This window comes from Dermacentor andersoni, chromosome 5, assembly GCF_023375885.2.
Source record: "Dermacentor andersoni chromosome 5, qqDerAnde1_hic_scaffold, whole genome shotgun sequence".
NCBI lineage: Eukaryota > Metazoa > Arthropoda > Arachnida > Ixodida > Ixodidae > Dermacentor > Dermacentor andersoni.
In genome coordinates, this window is record NC_092818.1 from 139,542,338 (window position 1) to 139,565,154 (window position 22,817).

Here is a 22,817-nt window from a genome sequence, read left to right on the forward strand (position 1 = left end):
CTTCGCATACATCACTCCCCAGGCACTTGCTGATGCTGATTTACGTGATAATTCAACGAATAAGGTCAGGTTAATTTTTGGCGGAAAATGAAAATTTGTTAAGCCTATAGGCCAGGAAAATGTTGACTCAGCCGGGTCCAGTAAGTTCACTTGAAAACGATTATTCTTCGCATACATCACTCCTCTGGCACTTGCTCATGCTGATTTACCTGATAATTCAACCAATAACCTCAGATTAATTTTCACAGAAAAATGAAAATTTGTTAGGCCTATAGCCTAAGAAAATATTGAATCAGCGGGGTCCAGTAAGCTCACTCGAAAACGATTATTCTTCGCATACATCACTCCCCAGGCACTTGCTGATGCTGATTTACGTGATAATTAAACCAATAAGCTCAGATTAATTTTCTTGAAAAAATGCAAATTTGTTAAGCCTATAGCCCAGGAAAATATTGACTCAGCCGGGTCCAGTAAGTTCACTCGAAAACGATTATTCTTCGCATACATCACTCCCCAGGCACTTGCTGATGCTGAAAAGGATCGAAAACGATTATTCTTCGCATACATCACTCCCCAGGCACTTGCTGATAGTGATTTACGTGATAATTAAACGAATAAGCTCAGATTAATTTTCACGGAAAAATAAAAGTTTGTTAAGCCTAAAGCCCAGGAAAATATTGACTCAGTCGGGTCCAGTAAGTTCACTCGAAAACGATTATTTTTCGCATACATCACTCCCCAGGCACTTGCTGATGCTGATTTACGTGGTAATTAAACCAATAAGCTCAGATTAATTTTCTCGGAAAAAGTGAAAATTTGTTAAGCCTACAGCCCAAGAATATATTGACTCAGCCAGGTCTAGTAAGTTGACTCGAAAGCGCTGGTCCTTCGCTTACATCACTACCCGCGCGTGGGCTGACGTCGATTGACGCGATAAATAAACGAATAAGGTCAGATTAATGTTCTCGACAAAAAAGGAAAGGAAAAACGGTGAGGCCATAGCACACGAAAAAAACTGATGAAGGAGTTCATAGATCCATAGATGAAAGAAGACACGAGACGGTATGTACGGTTGTGCCCATAATCTCAAGTAAACAATGGGACAGTCGTACACACAACAGATATTATCATAGTTCTGCAACATTCGCGAATCTCCTTTGAAAACTTTCACTCGAATATTGAAGAGCTAAACAAAGGGAGGGAAGGCGCCGCGAAAACGCAGTATCTTCTATTTTACATAGACGTAAACAACAGAATGATTACTGCTAATGCATTAAAGGAACAGGCCAACAGTGTCATTGATCTTCTTCAAACCGAATGCTTTAGGAACATAAAGACTGTTATAGTGCGCGACAATGAACCTGCCTTTCCGAGTGCTAAGCTAGCGATGTGAACTCCAGATCCCGGCATGACTAATAAATTTTGCTTGCCCTATCATCTTGCAGTAGGCGACCGTACAGAACGTGCGATCTTAGATATGAAGCGATATGTCAATATGTACTCAAGGTTTCCACGTTGGTGAGAATGCGGCCTGCAGGCTGCAGTGAGGCAATGTAACCGTGCGTATACAAGTGATTTGACTTTTAGTCCTCCTTTTGTCGCCTCAGGAGTTACGCCAAGACTTCCTGCGAATCGCGAACTGGGCCTCCCGGGCAAGCTTGAACTTACCGAGACAGTGAAAAGTACGCAGGAGGAGATCCCTAGACAGCGTATTAAGAGAAACTTTGGCAGGAGACACAACAACGCAATACCACTCATACGTGTTAATAAGGGCTGATGCAAAGTCCCAATAAGAAAAGTAATTGTTTCCTCGAATCTGAAATTTCACAGACCCTTTCTGGTCGTAGTGACTGCATCACAGCACTGAGCCTTCAAGAGAATACGACTGCATCACAGCACTGAGCCTTCAAGAGAATACGCTATTTGCGAGCGTTTGATCAGGAAGTCTGCGCCTCTAGTGGAAATGTTCTCAATTTCTACACCAACATGTCTAAACAAAGAACGCCTAGGAGGTTCAGGCGTGTCTCGTTTAATAACTTTGGAGATGTACGAAACAGAAGAGGGGTACTTCTCTCGATGCAAAATAAAATGGTGTTGATACTTACGTCTGTACGAAGTTATGTGTTCTTTGTACCAGTGATCATTGGAGATACTACATCACGCGCCATGAATATCTGCCTAATGGGCAGATATAATTGTATAATATGAGATATAATTAAGATATAATATAAGATATATTTATATAATATTAATAATAAAGGGAAAATGAGACATCCACCCGTTTGTAGCAAATGCTACAAAGGAAACCCATACGGGTTCCTCGAAAGAAAAGCCTCGCAGTTGGATAAAAATTTGTCCCGTTCCGGGACTCGAACCCGGGACCACCGCCTTTCCGGAGCAGCCGCTCTACCATCTGAGCTAACCAGGCGGCTAGCAGATGGCAGGGAGAAGTCGACTTTGTCAACAACCCTTTGTAGCATTTGCCACGAACGGGTGGATGTCCGATTTTCCCTTTGTTAATTCTCTCCACCTTGCGGGTTTCCGCAGAACTATTACGTCAAACTGTTGCCCTTGCTTCGAGTTGTTGACAAATTCGACTTCTCCCTGCCGTCCGCCTGCGTCCTGGTTAGCTCAGATGGTAGTGCGGCTGCCCCGGAAAGGCGAACCCGGAAAGTCCCGGGTTCGAGAACAGGACGAATTTTTTTTTTTTTCAACTGAGAGACTTTTCTTTCGAGAAACGCGTATGGGTTTCCTTTGTAGCAATTGCTACGAACTGTGGATGTCTGATTTTCCCTTTATTAGCCACTTCTCTCAACATTGCGGGTTTCCGCAGAACTATTACGTCAAAATGGGCAAATTATAATCCATAACTTCTACGGTGACGTGTTACAACGTTTGCGCCAAGCTATTCAGCGGTGACGCATCTTCAGGTGTCATCACCTGGACAGTGGTTCGTGTTTATCGACAATGCGAGGGCTCAGGATGCTTTGTCAGTCCAGGAATACGTGGCCAAACACCATATTGCTGCTCTACCGTATCCTACATATTCACCCGACCCATCGCTGCGTGATTTTCTTTTTGTTTCCTTTCGTGAAATTGCCGCTGAAAGGGAATCGTCATGACGATATATGACAGCAATTCAAACTGCAGTGAGTAATGCGCGGATTGGCGTGCACCACTGATGAAGCTGTTTCTGCAGCTGTGCGCAGATAGCCGAGGGTATGCCAGTTTGAAATGATCTGGAGAAATCAGACTATAAGCTAAGTAAATGTTTCGTACGGACTCACTCCTGCCACTTTTCTGACAATAATTGTTACATTCTATTGCTTCGTGTTGAAGCACTTCATGAAATGCAGGCGGCTAAATATATAGTTGATTTGGTTGTGCCCCACCCATTACGCGTTCGCCAGGATTGTATTAGCTGAAAACGTAATTAGCCAGACTCTTCCGCAACATTTAGCGTAGAACGATGACAAAAAAGCCACGACGTCTTTGTCAACGCCTCCTCACAAAATATCCAGTACGTTTTTGTCGATATGCGCTCAATTAGTGTTCCTGGGTCAACAGCGCGGATTAAAGGTTTGCCGCGTAAGTTACGCACGAACACAAATGCGTTTTCTTGCATACCTGATGTATTTCTTTTGAACGAACCATCGTAAGAGCTAAATATTAAAAAGAGAAAAAAAGCTCGAATTCCTGACTTCCATAGGGCAATGGCACATTGCTACTTTTACGCCGCTACGAAACATCTTGCACATGCAAGCAATAAGAGAGAACGAGCCCCAGGGCAGCACCTTCGCCAGCACTTTGTTAACAATTTCGCAAATATTTTTTTTCCTGATCATCACCGCGCCAAGTTCACCGAGTAGTTTCCCTGAATTTCCTCTTCTTGCCTCTAATGGTTCTCTTAGAAATGCTTTTGGATATACATATATGAATGTGTGTGCGTGTGTCTTCCGGCATAGAAAGAGCAGAAACTAAATTTGTTCCTGTCGCAGTCATGGAAGTATAAAGAAAACCGTCACTGCGTAAACCTCTTAATGTTTCCGTTGTGAATTTAATTACTGGGCTTTGTGAGCTAATCCATTTGCGCCCCATTAAATATACCGGCGAGGAGAAAGACCTTACAGGGTGAAAGAAGGGCAAAGAAAGAAAAAAGAACTTGCTAAGCGTTTCCGTCTCGACACACCTGTATTGTGCCCACCGATCCTGCCTCCCGCACCCCTACCTCGCCCTCTTTCTTTTTTTTTTTCAATACATAGCGTATACTTAAACGGTGAAGTAATGTGCTTAGATTGAAAAAGAATATGCACTGGAGAAAGACAATGCGGTGGCACGCACGTGCAGAGCGCCGAGCGAATTTTATCCGGACACATTATTAATGATCGCACAAATGGTTGGGACTGTAAATGCGAGCTAGCGCTGTTGGCGCCTCGAAGTCACTTTACGCAATAGCATCGAAGCAACACCTGAGCGGCTTTCGCTTAATCGTTGCTGCTAACCATAGCTTTCGATTTTTCTTCCAGCATGGGCATGTGCACAATAGGCGGCGAAAACTGAGAGTTGCGAGCCACCCACGGTACTTATTCCTCGGGTCTACTTGCTGTTCGTGGCCCGCTATTCGAGCCGCCAGTCACCACTGCACGCTATATGCAGTATAGACGCGTGCAATACTGAACTGGCTTTTGCCTAACTTAGTGGCACGAATTTGGGAGCACATATAGACATGCGATTCTTTGCAGCGAGGACACATATTGAAAAGTAAGCTAATGGCACTGACCTCTGAAACTGCTGTTTTGAAACCGCCCATGAGTAACATCATGAAATCTTCATTTAACTTTACATACGGGCTGCCTGGCGTGCCTGGAATGTAAAGTAGGTTCCTACAAAAAAAAAAAAAGGCAGAGAACTCTGGCGCTAGTGTATACAGAAGATGCCAGTATAGCAGTCAGCACGCGAATGATGAGTCGGTACATGGATTTGCGTAAACTTCGTCCTTTTGTCTTAAAGCGGCTTTGCGACACTTTACATTGCTCATGTACAGCAAAATATGCGCTGCCCACCCATAGGAACAGCAAAATACTGCATTTTAAGTAAAACATTTCGTTGCCGTTATGCATGTAGGCGGCAAGTTATCGGCTGCATAAAACTGCGTGATTGCTTGGAAATTCATAAAACGTAAAGCATAATACATAATGTCACAAGAACATCTCAAGCCACAAGCACGAAGATTAGACCAAATTCATGTACTATCCATCGTTTCAGATCTAGCTAAAAGATCGCAGCACCCCAGTTCCGTCGAGTAATTTTTGCGGGAAACTGTGGGGTATATAAGAATGGGTTATTTCACACGAAGCAGTGCCGACGTCAAGTTCATGGCTTTGTTTTTTTCTTTATTTTAACAGGAGTGTGTGTCCAACCAATAAGGAGACGTTGCCCTTAATTGCGGAATTTCCTTTTTTTTCGTGTTGATTTTTTAGTGGGCGCATACATTCTGCATTTTCACCTCATTTATCATAACATTCGGACAAAAGAAAACTATCTTTACGGAAGCGTAGATGTTCAATTATCAATGACCTCATAGCAGATATAAGCTCACTATCTCCGTTCAATCGCAATGCATTTAAATCGTTATTCAGCCGCAGGACTGTCTGCACCCCCCCCCCCCCCCTCTTACCGGTGCATCTTCACGTTCATCTTTTCTTTGGGAAAGAAAACTCCACTCAACCTTGACAATAAAACTTTTTTTTCTCTATCCAGAGAAGCTCCAGCTTCCATGTTATATTCGTTTTCTTCCTTGGACGAATTAAATTGGTCGCGCATCAGCCACGTCGCGCAACATCTGTTGTTTCTCCTTGTCGGCAAATGGCGGCACGAACGATTTTTGTCTCCACGATTCCCGTCTACGTATGAAGGTAATCTACAAAAATGTTTTAATCGTCTCAACCAGCCCTCTCTGCCGGGGCGTCAAAACAATTTAAGCACCAATCATCTCACTTTCGTGTGATGATGGATGAGCTGCATGGCTCGTGAATTAGCTCACAATCACGCAGCATGACTGTTGTGAGGACAATTTGCTCATCATAACATTTACGCCTAGCTCGTGTCGGATTGTCAAGTATCACAATTATTTCACGGTTCCATAAGCAGGATCTTCTGATATCACAATGCAGTCTGATCGAGTGATCGACAAACATTCCTCATTTACTGTACAATCACTAGCACCAACAGCATGCCACACACATCCTTATCTTTAGCTTAACAAAGCAGCGCATGGGTTATTATGGATACATGACAAACTTACTAAAGGCACTCTATATGCCATCTGGAGGCATAAACAGCAACTCTAATGTTTACTTGCAAGACGCAAGACTTATTTCAGATTTTAGAGTTTAGCGTATACTAGCGCGAACGTGCGCAAATACAAAATGGCACCTTTTAATGCAATCACCGAATCGGTGACGTCGTTCACAAGATCACGCCTGTTATACCCCGAACGTGCACAACGTGCATCTGAAATCCGGTAAACCACGTGACGATCTCGCTGCGTTTGCTAGTTCCCTCATTCATCCTCGTGTTTCCCAACGACATCAAAATATTTGTTGAAATTTCCTCGCGCGGCCCAGTGGCTGCTAAGCATGAAGTATTACCCGTAAGTACATTTACCTAATTTTAGAAAGCCAAAGAAATTCAGGAAAAAAAAGGAAAACGTAGGTCAGCGCTGCGACTTATGGAAGGAAAACTGGTAGACGTAACGTAGCTACGCTACGTAACAGACGCAAGAAACGGCAGTGGAAAATTTTCGTGGATGGCTGCAACAACTGCGAGACATAACCGCAATATCTCTAACGAATCGTTTTACCCGCAGCGCCGTCCTCACGGATATCACCTCTCTTCCTTGCATTTCCAGGTTGGCCTTGGAAGCAACAGACATCTATAGTACACCTACGTCGCGTATAACTTGCGGCGCCAACACGTTAGGTGAATGCTAACGGGCTGGTAGACGAGACAAGAATGCGGCCTTTTTTATGGAACGTGTATCCGAACGTTTTATCTCACACGAACTCCCGCAGTGATGAAAACTGTAACCTTCGCGTAAAACCGTACCCCCTCTTCCGCGTCTTCAATATTTGTATCTGTATGTATCTTCAATACATCGCGCACGGACATGCCTTGCATTGAGCATATATAGACTTCCGTGTGCGGTTGCGAACTTACGATGTCGCTGATAACTGTCCATATACGGTTCGGTAATGAAACGTGAAGGCCGCACAGCACTCTTCTGTAAAAAAAATGCATAGAGAGAACGAACTATAGATTTAGAAATAACTCGCCTTGATTAACCTTGGGGCTGCTTGCAAGAAACTTTTATTAACGAAAATAATAACGAATTTAAGGGTGCGTTCCTGTGCGGACTAGGCGTTGTCTATGGAACGTTTAAGAACGAGTTCTTATCTGAAATTTGCAATTATTTTCGTTATTAAATGTTCGTCCAAGCCGCCCCTGGACACTCCATGGGTATGCTATATTTCCTTGTCTTTCGCGCACAGCACTGTCGACGAACTACACTGCCAATGGTGTAGCTATAGGACTTAATTTCGGTTCGTGGTCTCATACTGTTGTTTGTTCGTTGCTCGCACACGGATGACCGCAATTTCTATAGTTATTGCTACAGAGGACGTCCCCTGATACCACACTGTGCAAGGCCGAAGAATGTATGGTGTCCCGCGTGTGTTGGCAGGACGACCAGAGCAAATGCCTTGGCGGGAATGCCACGCAGTCCTCGCGCGCACCTTTCTTTAGTTAAATGGATAGATTATTCGTCTAGAAGTCTGTCATAGTTTTCTCATTGAATTGCCAGCGCACAAAGCAGGCTAGTTGACGTAACCCCGCGTTTCCTCCCTCTCTATCGCTCTTTGTGAATCAATCAGTGCTGACGTCACCTTAGAAGCGTACATATATTCGAAAAACGGCGCCGCTTTGATATTCCGTCTTCATCATTTTCTCGCTTACAAAAACTCTGTTCCCGCTACGTTAATACAGAAGCCTAATCCTTCAATCTAGCTCATCTTAACGTTTGATCTTAGTGTCTATTTAAGGTACAGTGTATTCACACGAAGGGACAGAAATCTAGTTGTCTGCGAACTAGAATCACGTGGCTCCGTGCCACCGAATCACGATGCACACAAGAAAGCCCTGCGCTTCGTTGCAGCTTAGGGACGTCGCACTCGTATGTGGAATTCAGAAGAATCTCGTCGTGTGAATCCAGCATTACCAGAAACACTAGCCATATAGGTTACTGCCTCAGCCACTGCTTTACTATAGACAATCAGGTCACCGTATACTACAGAAACGCAGTGTAAATACCTTCGTACAAGATTGCGAAGGCAACGGGTGTATGACAAGGCGAAGGAAGCTCGAATTCACAGGCGGGGAAAGATAGAGACTGTATTGAAAGTATACCATGGAGACAACTATATGTTAAAGCGAATCAGCGGTTCGATTCAACAGCGCCATCTGAGCAGCCTTGAGTCTTGTCGTTCGAGTTCTCCCTTCATCGAGACACATTTCCTTGAGCTCTGTGGCTGTTGTTGATAAAGGATATTATCGCTCTTAATCCCCCGAGTCAAAAGCAGCATGCAGTGCTTGAAAAGCGCCTGTGGAATTACGGGGTCCTGGCGATGCTGCCTGCGCGGACATAGCACTATATTTGGAACAGTTCAAAAAGCCTCGGACGTGCGTAGTCGTCCAACGGCACCCATTAAAACCCTGGCTTCTCTAAGTTTGAACGGGTATAAGGTCTGCTGACGGGAATACACGCACAAAGAAGCAGCGGCGCCCATAAACAATGCCGTGACACTACCACCCTTGTCTATTCGGCGCTTTCTTTGTGTGTCTTGTGCCGTCAGTTATCTCGAATTTTAAATCGTGAGCCACCAGGTTGCAGCTTCAAGCTTCAAGTTCTCCTAACCGGTGTAACCACTGAGCTGCTAGGCGCAGGTATACTGCGGAAAGACGCTCTATTACGAATAACTACATGGCGGGAAAATGCATCAATTCTATTCCAGTGCATTTCTTTTTGCGCTTCTTCACTGGTCCGACCTACGGCTTCGTCAAAAGGACTGGGTGACTGTAAGCGGTGGTTAATAAGAAATGGATAGAATTTAGGGAAAGGAATTCTTACATTATACCGGCCGTACTTTTAATATTCTTGTGAAGCTTTTGTCCCGTATCCTACCGATGAACAGGCGTGTTGGCAAGTACTCGTAACAAATTTGACATCTGTAGTTGGTTCATTCATATATATAGCTTCTCACAATGCGGATGGCTGTAAGGGAAGTGCAGTGGTTGCGGCTCGCGTGTACCTAGCTCTTGCTGCGATCAGTACTACAGGTTATTTTCATGCGCGATGCACATCACAGTGAGGAACATAGGAAAACCCTACCACGCGCCACCAATCGATCTACCGAGCCCCTCATAGAAGCACAAACGAGGAGTCAAGTCCATCGCCCTCTGCTGTCTACCGCGTGCGCGAGAACAAGCATTGCACGTGAGCGTGCACTCCTCGAGCTTCCACCGCGCGGGACACTGCGAACAGGCGCGGCGCAACTTGCACGCGCTATGGGTGGCGTGCGATCGATTCTTGCACGCGTTGGAAGTAGACTAGTTGGGCGGCGCCGACGGCAACCACGGCGGCGTGATTCACAGCGCGCGCGTATCAAGACAAACAGAACGCCTCGTCTGCCGGCCGAAGAAAGTGCGCGAGTCTGGATGCGTTGCATCTGCATACCGTGGAGTGCACGCGAGAAAACGCAGCGACGGCGAGCAATGCTTCCGTTGCACGGCTTCGACGCGTTCGCAACCGCCGCGCGCGTGCAGATACGTGCGCGCACTCACGCACGCCCGTTTATACGTGCATGCGAGATGGCTCGCGCATCCGTCTTGTCGGGAGCGGAGCATGCTTGTATGTGCATACGCGCCAGTACGCACCACGGTGACTCTATACGTACGCGCATGATTTGCAGGAACGGGGCACGCGCTGTTGCGCGTAGCTCGCTCTCGCACTTTCCTCTTCCGCTGATTGGTCCCTACCAGCGCGATCGATCGTGTTGATTGTTCAGTGCGAAGGCACCCGCGTTGTTCAGTCGAAGCCTTTGTTTCCGAAGCTGAAAACAAGCGGTGAAAATATCGGTAGGCGTAGCCAAAGCAGGACATGAAATGGTCCTCGTTTATCTTTTATTTTTTCTTGTGTATTCTCCTTGGCCTATAGCGTATCTATTGTCTACAATCGCAGGGACCAGGGCATACCGGCGCGTTCATTTGCATTCGAATCTTCTTTACTTTTTTATTATTATTTTTTATTCGAAGCGGTTAGTTGCTAGTTCGTTATCTGCTGAGATATTCTTGAACTACGACGAAGAATACGGTGCGGCAAATTCTAGTCACACGCGTATCATGATGTTTGGATATATGGGACAAAATAGTTGTGAAACAGTAACGGCTGTTGACGCAGGGTTAAAGTGAAGAGTATGGTCATCGTACACATCAAACAGGCCTGGACTTAATGAATGTTTTAGCGATTGCCTTGAAGTCCATTGCAGTAAAAACGAAAGGAACTAAGAGAACAAAAATAATGCAGAGCAAAGTAAGCAAGGACTCACGCGTGTATCGGCATTACAAAATAAATTGCCTAATACGCTTTGCTCTTAAACTAAAGCAAGTATAATCAGCACCGCCATTTTGCCGTCTTAAGTCTGCAGATTGACATGACACTAGACGTGCCCCTATGTTATGAAGCAATCGAGTAAGTGGAATGAGTGCTTAACATTATGACGCGAACGGCAGCCATTGCGATGACTCGAACACAAGCCAGTCGCCCTTAAAAGGCCACTGTCAGTTGCCATAAGAGGGCCACTGTTCACCCTTTCCACTTGAATCATTCACTTGCTATGGGGATACAATAGGTAGGAGATGCTCCGGAGTATGCGGGAAGGTGTAATGGTCTCAGGACTAAATTTGTAAATACAGTTGTTTTCTTGAAGTCAGGGGTACAATCAGGCCTCGATGGCAGCCAAAGGTAAGTGGTACGGCTCGCGTTGAGCGCTCACGGGAAGACTACTAATGCAATTGTGCAGGGTGATATGGGCTGGACATGTTTCGAAGTGAGAGAAGCTGAGAGTAAAATTGATATTGAACAAGGACTGAGATATTTGCACATAAATAACCATGACTTACAATGGAGGAAAAGAACTAGGATGCTTACCAGCAGGTATGCGACCGGTATAGTAGGCGACATGGCGACAAAGAACGCCAAACGCAAAGTCAGAGAGGCTGAGACAATCTCATGGGCAGCGGTAATGGAAAAGAAACCTGCTATGAATAACCACCTAAGAGCAAAAAAAAAATCAGGTATGAAACAATGTATGATAACTCAAAGGGAAGCTCCTTACTTTTTGAAGCAAGATCAATATGCCATAGAATGCGTAGTTATAAAGCGAGGTACACCAAGGAAGAAGTTTGTGCTTGCAGAGGTAAAGCTACGGAAACTATGGATCATGTTTTATTAGAATGTGAACATATCTACCCAGCTGTCGGATTAGGCTTTTCTGGCCTCCTTGAAGCCCTTGGGTTCAGGAATAGCAGGGAAATAGTAAACAGGTCCGCCATAGAGATTAGTAAGAGCCGATTGAAGGTTTGGTGGCATAAAAAAGGGAGACCGCAAACAACGGAGGCGTATTAAAACAAAGTTCCCAGTAGTGGTTCAAAAGTTTGATGTTGGGAATTATTTGTGCATTGGGCCAAAAAAAGAAAAAGAACAAGAGCTTGGTGGCGCAACCCTCTGTCCCGTTTCAAAGGGGACGCTCACAGAATCCATCCATCCATCCATCCATCCATCCATCCATCCATCCATCCATCCATCCATCCATCCATCCATCCATCCATCCATCCATCCATCCATCCATCCATCCATCCATCCATCCATCCATCCATCCATCCATCCATCCATCCATCCGTCCGTCCGTCCGGTCAGCTAACATGTCGAACATGGATTTGTCTGATCTTCGCGCTTGTGGATTAAAACGTTCTTGCGACTTTATTTACTGCGCTTTATCTGCCTTTATCGACCTACATTACGATAGTAGTAATAATAATAATTTCTGGGGTTTTGCCTGCCAAAACCGCGATCTCGCTATAAGCTCGTGGTTTATTATATATTATGAGGATTCTGAATTAATTTTGACCACCTGGAATATTCGAACGTGCGCCCAATGCCCCTTAAACGGGCATATTTTTTTTTTTTTTTTTTGCATTTCGCCCACATGGAAAAGCGACCTCGGCGGGCTGAATTTGATTTGACGTCAAAGTCACTATATATATGTAACCACGACGGATACTTATACGTTACGAAGCAACCATATATTTTTAAACGCTGAAGGCAATAACATAGCGCGAACACGGAGAATAAGGGATCATTGTTCAAACGAATTGTTGCCTCAAAAGGTTGTCTGAAGCCTGAATGACGAAGTGTAGGCAAATCTCTGCACCAACGATCACACCCATGCTCTTACCATCATGCCCGGCTGCCATAGACACTAGCGCCAAAGTTCTTTCTAGTAAATTTTGCAGGAAACTCTACGGTTCATTTATTCGGCTGTGTCGCTTCCGACGGAGGTGCTTAGTCGGGGGCTGAGTATCACAGATTTCAACGCGGATAACGACCGCTAATAAAGTCAGCACGGCTCTTATTTTCAGAGGTTCAACGTAAGAGACGTTCACCCAGACGCGCCTCACTTTTCCTTTTTTTTTTCGCTCCCCTGATAATCGTTTTTTCTCGATTCGGACTTAGGCCGAGATATTTGATATATCGTGCACGATCCAGTTCTTCTTTCGCGCGTAAAAAGGATTTATCCTTCGTTAGAAAACAAAGAAGAAAACACAACACTGTTAAGTCTGCTTGATGGATTTTCTGTGCCACATAAATCATCAGGTGGGCGGGACGGCGGCCATAATTATCCTGTGTTCGTATTCGCAAGCATCGACCATCCCGTCCCCGCGCGCAGATATATTGGGCTGGCTGTCACGATTGCACTCATCGTGTTAATGAACCGTCTATTACCTGCGGTAGCTGCACGTTGCCAAGGGTGATGTTAAAGATGCATTCGGTGATTGCGTGTGGGTTAAAATCCTTATCTGGCTCCAGTTTCGTGTTTAGTAGTTGATTTTAGAGTGCGTCTATTTGTACAACTGCGCGCATGTTGCCAACATACACGATGTTGCCTCTCATCATAAAACACAGCATATTTCTCTCTCCAAACGCGCATAGCGGTGAGCCCCTTTGCAAGGTGGAGAATGATTGAATAAAATATGTGGGCACGGCTTATTAACGATCTTTCGAAGTCTAATTGCTGCTGGTGTGTATCAGGTAAAATGAAGAGTTCCTTACACCTTAGCTGAAAGCAACTCTACTGCAATCGCTAAGGTAGTTGTGATTAATTTCTGGGGAGGTTTAGACAGACTTCGAGTAAGAAATCGGCAAATAACATTTGTACGGTAACTCAGAGTGAATTGTCCTGCTGTTTCAGATCTGAGGACAAAAACTTACGGGAGCAAATATGCGCAATAGAATGGGACATGTGACTGCTGCAGAAAAAAAAAAAACCGGAGACGATTCAGCAAATTGTAGTGAAATGGCCAGTATATTCACGCAGCCAGTACCGTAGGGAACGACCAGCTTCCAGAAGCGCTACGGTTCAGAGCTTATGTGAGTTTTATTTAGCGTTAGAGATAAGCAGGCGACGTTTAGAGTGTTAGTAAAAAAAAAAGCAAATTAGAGATAGAGCCGGGGTCGTTATCTAGATATAGGGAACCTTAAAAGATCAAGATATGCAAAATGCTATACTGCAATAGATATAGTAAAACCTAATCAGCTGAAGCAAGCTAAGGGATTATTTGTCGCCACCCCATTTCAAAGGGTATGGCACTGGAATTCATCATCATGATCATGATATTGTTAGGGGGATGTTGCGAGTATGAGACTGTATTTACAAGGTATATACAAGCAGAGTCGATGGGGTTAAAAATGGCTGACTAGTCACAACACGCAGCAGCCAGCGTCTCGCAATCTTCTTCCTCTCTCTCTTCTTTCATCCTTCCGTAACAATATTGTTATTTGCCGCTACTTTAAGCAAGCCAGAGGAACGACACGACGTATCTTAACGAAGTGTACTTCCCTTCAGTATTAAATGAACAAGGCAAACGCGGAGATCCAAGTAGTATTAGAATTTACACGCAGTTACTGAAAAAAAAAAACTAACATGCAGATGGTGCAGATAAGCAAACAGAGACTTGAGGGATTGTCGGGGAGGGTGTAAGAATTTTGGACAACTCTCTCAGAGCAAGCAGAAAATTTGCATATGGCAATGTATGTTTTCCAAATTGCTTTATCAATATAATCTCTTTATTTCACCTATTGCACTCATTATTCTATAATTGAAGAAACCGGCGGCAAGGTCGTTGCACACGTATTTAATCACACAAGGTATTGGTCAATAAATAATTCGCATACTTGTATTGCATACATATATATATATACATGTATATATATATAACTCTGGCACGTGCGTACGACAAGGAAAAAAATCCACGGATTGCAATGGCATGACAAGTACAGTTCTGCAATCTGAAAATTGCAGATTAAATGTGCGAGGCGTTTTCTTGCACAACTCTCAAGTGGCGAGCTCATTTGTAGTGTATTTCATATTGCAACTTGCCGGGGCTTCATTCACTGAAGTTCAGGACGCGCGCTGATGTCTCAGTGCACTGACGTCGCCTTTTGTGCGACTCTGCATGTTTGTCTTCACTATGCACAGCTGCAGGCTTTATGTATGCTATATCATGTATGCCTTTGGCGAGGGTGGGTCTGTATGGTGTGCACGTATTGTACATCTATACGGCACGTCTTAAAGTGCGAAGAAGGCGGCGAGCTGGTTGTTGGTCATTTGCTTGCTCTGCGCACTTCACAGAGACAAGAAACGCACGGACAGATGGGTGGAGCGCCTTGGTCTCGTAGGTAGAGTTAGCGCAAGTGGTACGAATTAGCATCTTGCAATGTCTAAAGCTTCTTTTTTCAACTTCACGCGCCTTACGATACGGTTTAGTGTCACTATCTCCTCAGAAAGCATGCAAACGCACTTGAAGGTGTCTCCGTGTCTCCGGCCATGCCGCATCTCTATGGCATTCATTAAATGTTCCTGTGATGTATCTCTCTGTATTCACGTTGCTTGTAATCAGTTTGGTAGGCGTCTCAAAAAAAGTTTGCGTCGCGATGCTACAACAGCAGATATAAACGTACATGTTACCGGTAAGCTACGTCGTTATTCTTGTCTGAACTAATTGGTACAGTTCAAAGCATGGAAAGCGTAAGCATATATAGCATTCCTGTAATTATATTGTACATGCACCCCGAGGAGCACGCGCACTATACGCATTTGCGCGTTCTGCGGTCTGTATCAACAGGTTACGCCAGGAGACCTGCTGATGCAAATACTTGGAAGTAGCAACTGCCGCTGAGCAACTGCAGTGTTATTCACTATACCTGCAGGCTGGATCATATTACAGGTGCGAAGCCACGCAAACGTATCTTAACCGCTACTTCAATGTCGCGCACGCGTATAGCAGAGAGCACCTTCGGCGCTGCTCATGGATTCACTATGAAACAAAATGTAGATTGCTGCGCAATATAGCAACTCCTGAGAAGCTTCCTGCTTATAAGCTATATCGCGCGGAAACGAGCCCCGTCGCAACGTACACACGAAACAAGCTAACAAAGAGTTGGGCGCTCTTATGGAAGCCCTTTCGAGCTCGCTCTATTCCCCTTGCAATTTGGACACTCTGAACGCGCTGGAGGTAACGGGCCGTGCATGAGGGGAACCACATTTAAAAAAGAAAGAAAAAAAAGGAGGGGAATGGCGTCGGTTGAGCGGGGAACGGGTGACCACTATTGTTTCCACGGGCGCGCGTTATGCAAAACAGATGCGAAACGAGCCGGGCTGACACAAATAAAGAGAAGGCAGGTCTTCGCCGTACAGGCCTACTATACGTGTATGGTGATGCGGTCTCCTGTGAGAGCAGCGGCCCCGTCCCAAAACCTTTCCAGCATGCCCCCCCCCCCCCCCCCCCTTCCTCTGAACCCCGATTCCGCGTTGGTCGTCGTTCATTTAGAGCTTAGAGCTCTTCGTGTGGTACCCCGTTTTTCGTGTACGCTGTTTCCAGTCGCTCAGTGCGAGCTTGGTGCCATAAACAACAGTACACTGAGTGCATCCCCATGCTTATGTTGAGAAATCGGCGATACTGCTGTAACCATATTCTGTGTCACGACGTATAAATATATATGTGTTCGGAAGTCTTGAGAAAGGAGCACGGGAACACTTGGTAGTGTCTTTCTTTACTATGGGGAAACATCGTGTTGTAAAACAGTGCGAAAGAATGGTCCACTCATTTATACACTTCCAGTGAGCTAAAGTAACAGTAGAGCTGTGCAAGAGGCTAATCACGGAATTACGTGATTAATTAGCTCTCCGCCGCCATATTACTGGCACTTACGTGACGTCTACTCCAGTGGTCTGTAGTGATGATTCCAGCAAGTAAAGACGTGAGCACTTAGAAAAAGAAACGCACAGGACACTGTGTTCATGTCTCTGTTCTTAGTTAGCAAAAAATTTGATTACTGCGTTTTTTTTTTTCTCCTTTCTGCTCAGGATACCGAGGTCTGTGTTCGTGGACCATTGCAGCACTACGACTTCAAGGATGAAGCACGAGATGAAAACGTTAGCGAGCGAGACCGTGGACTACTCGACGCTACGGGCACGAACGGCGACTTCCGCGTCGTCGCCGAGCCATGTACCAGCGGAAAGATATGCACGTGCACGGCCGGACAAGTAGAATGCCTCTCCACCACGTGGACCACTCGTGAAACACTCCCTATAGGTCTGGGTATTAGCGTGCAGCGTTCGACAAGGCAAACCGTCTATTCATTAGTTGAAGAAATGCTTTCGTTTCCAGGCACTAAAACGCTCGAACAAATATAAGCATGCCAGACAAAAAGAAAGTGCACGGTGTCTAATTCTCGTGCGCTGCATTAGTTACGTTTGTCCAAGCTCTTTAGCGAGATTTCTTCCACGCCTGCGGGGCTTCATATCAGCGATATAACTAAGACTTCTGCCGGGGAAGCAACTTGACAGTTTCAGCTCCCGTAACCAAGTCAGCAAGGTCCACTTGGTGCGCTGCCGTCACTCGGGGCATGAAAAAGTCGCATATTATTTAAGCACAAACCAGACTCGCCGGAATAGTGCACATGTATCAATCATTGGAACGTTACGTCCCACGCTGGGTTTTTACGCTCTTCTTCCTAAATTCTTATGAGTGGCTAAGGCCCCAAAATGGAAGGGAGTAAGATACGCATAGGCGTCCTTATTTTGTCCGTAGCAATGAGGATGTAACGCTTCATAGAAGCAATCTCAGCTGCGGGCCCCTTTCATATTGTAAGCTTCAAGAAAGAGGGCTGCTTCGTGTGATAATAATTTAAACAATTATGAGAACTAAATAAAATAACACTTTTCATAAAAACGCGCTTAAGACGAGGACGAAAGGAACACATACGACAGGACTGGCGCTTTCTCCCTCGCCTTTAGCGCGTTTTTATGAAAAGTGTCGAGATGAAACAACTCGCCCAAACCAAGGTATTGTTATAATAATATGCATTTAATGATCTTTTTTGTTGTTTGACAGCAGTTTGGAACATTTACGGGCGATGAACCGCTGGCGATCGAGCGTTAAGTGGGGAGAAATTTAAGGACAAATTGCTAAAGGAGGAAAAAAATCGAAACTTATTCAAGGTGTGGAAGATTCATTATTATAGAGATCACGCAGCATTCCATAAAGTTAGCAATTCATATTTTCCGAAAATATTTTGACGCCGCCGCTCAGTAATGCAATGTTATTATGCCAATGAGTATAAATACTAAAAATAAAGACAGTATTTGTAAGGATTTCAGACAGAAAACAAGGTTCGTACTCAACTGTGTCAGAAGAAAGCTTTTTATTCGCAATCAAGAGGTGCTCAAATAGTATTTGATGGTATTTGTGTTACAGATGCAGATATCGGCAAGATATCGGCAAGCGTAGGTGTTCATTTGTTGAATGGTAGAACTTATTACTTTTGATCGTACCTGACAAACTTGCAACCACTTTTTGTGCACATGTTCGGGTTCGCATCTTGGATATATTTTTAAATATATATTGCTTATATATACTTTAGCAAACACAGTATTGTGCGAGTTTTCCAACATCAGAGCTAGGCCTTTTTTTGCGTACACATGACAACTTCATCTGTTGTACGCATGTATTCTGTACTGCAAAGGCAAACATAATTTCTCACGATGAGTAGTTGAAAAGTGCTGTTGTAGATAGTGTCAGACTAGTGCAGGCCATTTCTTCCGGTATATTCATTGCAAGGGGCTAAAATGTCGCTGGAAATTTGTAACCATCGAAACGCACTTCTCATGTTCCCACAAAAACATTGTGTTGCCGTTCTAAGACATTTCCATTCGAGTAAAAAATCAGGACAAATATTGACTTTCTCATTTGGAAACGAAACTGATCGACATTTTCCCAAACAATGCACTTACTCAGTGTTGATCGTGGATTTTATGCAGCCATATAGTGTGGTGTCTAAGTTCTTACAAGTCTTGAACAAGCTATATATTTCAGATCCCTTAGAAACATCATTTTGAATCTGTGGAAAGGCCGATGCTAGATCGTAAGTAGCAAAAGCTTAAAATTGATTCCCTAGTCAATGCATTGCGCACAACTTAGTATTGCTGTGTAGATACAATTAACTTCCATCTTTTTCCACCTCTCATAATCGAAGTCGTCACCTTCTACTGCTTTTACACTCATTGTAACGTTTTTGTACCTTCTGTGGTTGTATGCTTCCGTTGCGAACAGACGTTGCACAGTGCATGCATGCTGCTAAATGTCTCATGGTGCACAAATGTTGTACAAGCTGCATCTTTTTGCAGCCAACTGTTTCAACCTGCAGCTTACTTTTCTTGTACTATATTGTATGCTACAGTTATTGACTGGTCATGTTCTCTCTGTAAAGTGTGCGATTAGAAGACTGTTTGGCTCATCAGATGTGTATGTGGCAGTCGTGTAAGATGAATGAAATAATGTATGCTTAGTGTATGCATGCAGGAACGACTCAAAGAAACGGCAGACTGAGTCTGCCGTTTCTGACTCATGCATATTGTAGCTGGGTGGTTTCAGAACGCAGTCGTAACGTTGATGTTCCCATCAGAGAAAAGCTTAATGACGTTCAAATGTTCTTTAGGACTATTTTACGCTTGAAGATGTTTAGTGCACTGCCGGCCGGCTGAAGAGATGACGAACAAAGTCGATAGCTGAAATATTTTTTTTCGAAATCTATGTGTGTGTATCACTGTTGTGCTCATAAAACTAGCCTATTAGGCGTATTAGCACGAAGACTGTAAGTAGTGTAAACCGCCCGTCTACATTCTGTAGCGTGCTGAGGACATCTGACAAAGCTCATGCGCTGTGAAATACTTGCACCACTCGAAATGTGTCGTAACTGGTGTTGTGCAACGTGGTCTCGTCCGTTCTCTGTAGTGAGCTCGTGTGGCTTCATCATGTCTTCTTCGTGTGCTCCGCCACTCTAAACCGAACACAAGTTAAGCGCATCTCAGGAAACTGTATACCCAAGGCGCACGGCGCATTCTGGGTTGTGCACGGTACACCCTGTTGCGCCTGCACTCCGCCTGTCATCCCTTGCCCCCTTCGACGCATTCAGCCTTCATTTCTGGTGCTTCTAAGTTGTCTAGAAATCATTGCAAGGTTACCACAGAGATTAATAGAACAGATAGTTATATAATAGAAAATTGTCATGCCTCCGAAGCTTTACCATAATGCGGCAGAATAAACCTTATAAGGGTTTGCAAGAAATCAAGGCCGGTCGAAGACTCTCAGAATATGTACGACATTATATCACGTGCTCGATTCGCGAGGGTCGCTGGAGCAGGATGGCCACGTCGATAAGTTTGTGGCTGCTATGATCGAAGATTGACTACCTACTCTAACCCCTTAAGCCGGCGTCCTTGCATCGCGAGAGCTATAGGTGTTTTGATCGGCCCAACTTGGCGCCTCACGAAGCAGCGACAAAGCAACGCGTGCTAGAAGTCGTCAGCTAGGATGACCCCGTCCCGTTCCCAACGCGCCAAAGCTGTGAATGTGATAAAAAATAACAGCGGACTGACGCGAACATAAGTCTGCTAACCCCACGCGCTGATTTGCGTCACGGATTCGCGTCACTTCGTCTCCACTTTCCTGTGACCATTGCTCTTGCTTACGGCTGAATGATGTTTTATGTCGGCTTCTTGTGTACACCCCCATACGAATTTGTCGTGCTTGCAAGCGCAAATACGTCCCTCTCTTGTGTTTTTTTCAGCATGCGTTGTCCTTCGTACGTTCGAGTCCTTCGGCCAACTTTTACCAACGGGACATTGTACATGTATTAGAAACTTCCCAAACACTCAAAGTGACATACACGACAAAATACATCCGTAATGAGTTTGCTTTTTCGGTGTTTAATGTGTGTCTCAGATGTCGAAAGAATTTATGTGCTGGGCAAACTGTCTTCTGGGAGTCAACTGCATGCTGACATGTGTATTTCCTACAAATGTTATACCATTTAGCAAGAATTTCTTCTGACAGAGAATCATAGTATACATATACTAGCCTATGCAGCGACACATCGTTGCTCGCACTTGATACAAACGTGTAAACCATGACGCATATTTATGTTATACTCGCTGTATTGCCACCATGTCTAAAATGTAAGGACGATTGTTTTACCAGTTTGATTATTAGAAGTTCGGCTTCCCTTTCCATGTCTTACGGAAACATGCGACGCACACGGCTCTTATTTGCGAGGTGCTCAACTTAGTGCTAATCCGTACCTTGCCGAGCGTCGTCATCCATGTGCTCTTTTGAATGTCTTGCGAATTAAAAAAAGAATACGGCTGCTTTAAGGGTGTGCTTTTTTTATACCGAACTCGTTGCTACCGGAAAGGGCGTGCTGCTGTTTTCACATGGCCCACACCCTTGCGCGAATCTTGCTAGCAGGAACTGTGCTCAACTTCAGTGCAAGCCACGAGCCACCGAGACGCACCAAACCAAGTGATCTGCACGGGATCCATCTTGTATAACCTCTTACTTTGCCATAATTGACTGCCTGCAGCAGCTGCTATCTCGCTCAAATGTGCCTGTGGCGAGAACAGCTGTGCAAATCATGCACGCCACAGAGGGTCTCCCGGCTACACTCCAGTAGCCTGGAGACTTCTCGCCAAGGGGAATGTGCCGTGAAGCATTCGCATGCGGGTTGCTCAGGAACAGTAGACGGTGGCGTAGCTACCATCCCCATCTTCGCCATACTACCTTCGTTTTCCAACCCTGTCGCTGTCATTCCAACAAACCGCTTCCCCAGAGTGAAGTAGCAGGCTAGAGTCACATCACTCCGGTCGACCACTCCACTCTTCTCTCATTAAATTCGTCTCTCTCTCTCTCTCTCTCTCTCTCTCTCTCTCGGTCTGTCTAACTTGTCATGTGATGTACCTTTCCTGTACTTTATAGGCTGCAGCTGACTGCGAGCCTTCTACTTACCAGGCAAGTATGAAGAACTTTGCCTACAGCTAATTCAAATGGGTTGTCTTGGCTCTACCTAGGATGCTAAAATCCTCGAGAAATATCGAGAAATTTTGGGCAAGTTAGGACAGTTTGTTAGCGAGAACGCAAGTTCTTGAACAACTCTACAATGAACAACTATGAAGAACTCTGGCTCGATCCATCGGTAAAATAGTCTAAGTTCTTACCATGGCACATAAAGTACAACTTTTGCACACAACGTCGTGTGTTTTGTGTGTTGCTTTTCAAGGAAAAGTGTGGAGGGGTAGGGGACTTAAGCGATTTTCGTTGATTGTTTCTTGAGCATCTCAGTCCACTGTAAGCTAGGATGACGTCGTGACATCCTTAGGAAATGATTTATTTTCGCTGGGCGACGAAGACGGTCAACACTATGCGTTCAGTCGGCCCAACCTGACATTCACTGGACGTCTCGCGTTGGTTCATCGTTGTGAAGTTGACCGGTTCCGGTATAACCACGACTGAAATGACGCTTGGAGTATATGCGGAGAGAGCGAGAACAAAAGTCGAGTTGCTCAAATTATTTCCTTTTCTGCAGGTGAGGTTGGTCGTGACCAGAACGCACGTTCGCTGTTACGCTGTGCTTCCAGTATACTTCACCGCATCTCCTGCCTCTTCACATCCTGCAGTGACGAGCTTCCCCGCCAGCGGACGACGAACAAGCTTTCTCACTGCGTGCTGTCTGCCTGCCTATACATGCTTGCATACTTACGCCCATCCCCGTTGGCGTCTCCTGGATTGCCTTTTCGTCCGTGAGCAGAAAAAAAAAAGAAAAAAAATAAACACCCCAAATAGGAGGAACTGCCAATAACTCGTGCAGCTCTTCGGCGTTCTTTCCCTTTCCTGACCGTCGGCGTTGGAGCGCGAAGACTGTGTGCCGTGTATCCCGTGCCTTCGTGGCGCGGCGTGTACCGGAAGCCCGGTCGGAGAGCGGCGCGAGACCTTGGGCAGCCGCCGCTCGACGCTGCCAACCTGGACCCTCTGCGGAAACGCCAGTTTGGCCCTCTCCTCCGCATAAATAGACGGAAGCCACGAATTAGGGT

The 22,817-nt window shown here is 45.1% G+C and overlaps 1 long non-coding RNA gene across 1 annotated transcript in view; it reads left to right on the forward strand.

Moving 5' to 3' along the window:
* LOC129385083 (uncharacterized) overlaps nucleotides 1-21,099 on the forward strand; it is a 102,513-nt gene extending 81,414 nt beyond the window's left edge. Inside the window, exon 2 of the long non-coding RNA XR_008612630.2 lies at nucleotides 16,758-21,099. This is a non-coding gene — a long non-coding RNA (uncharacterized lncRNA). The remainder of the gene's footprint in view (nucleotides 1-16,757) is intronic.
* Nucleotides 21,100-22,817: the final 1,718 nt, after the last annotated feature.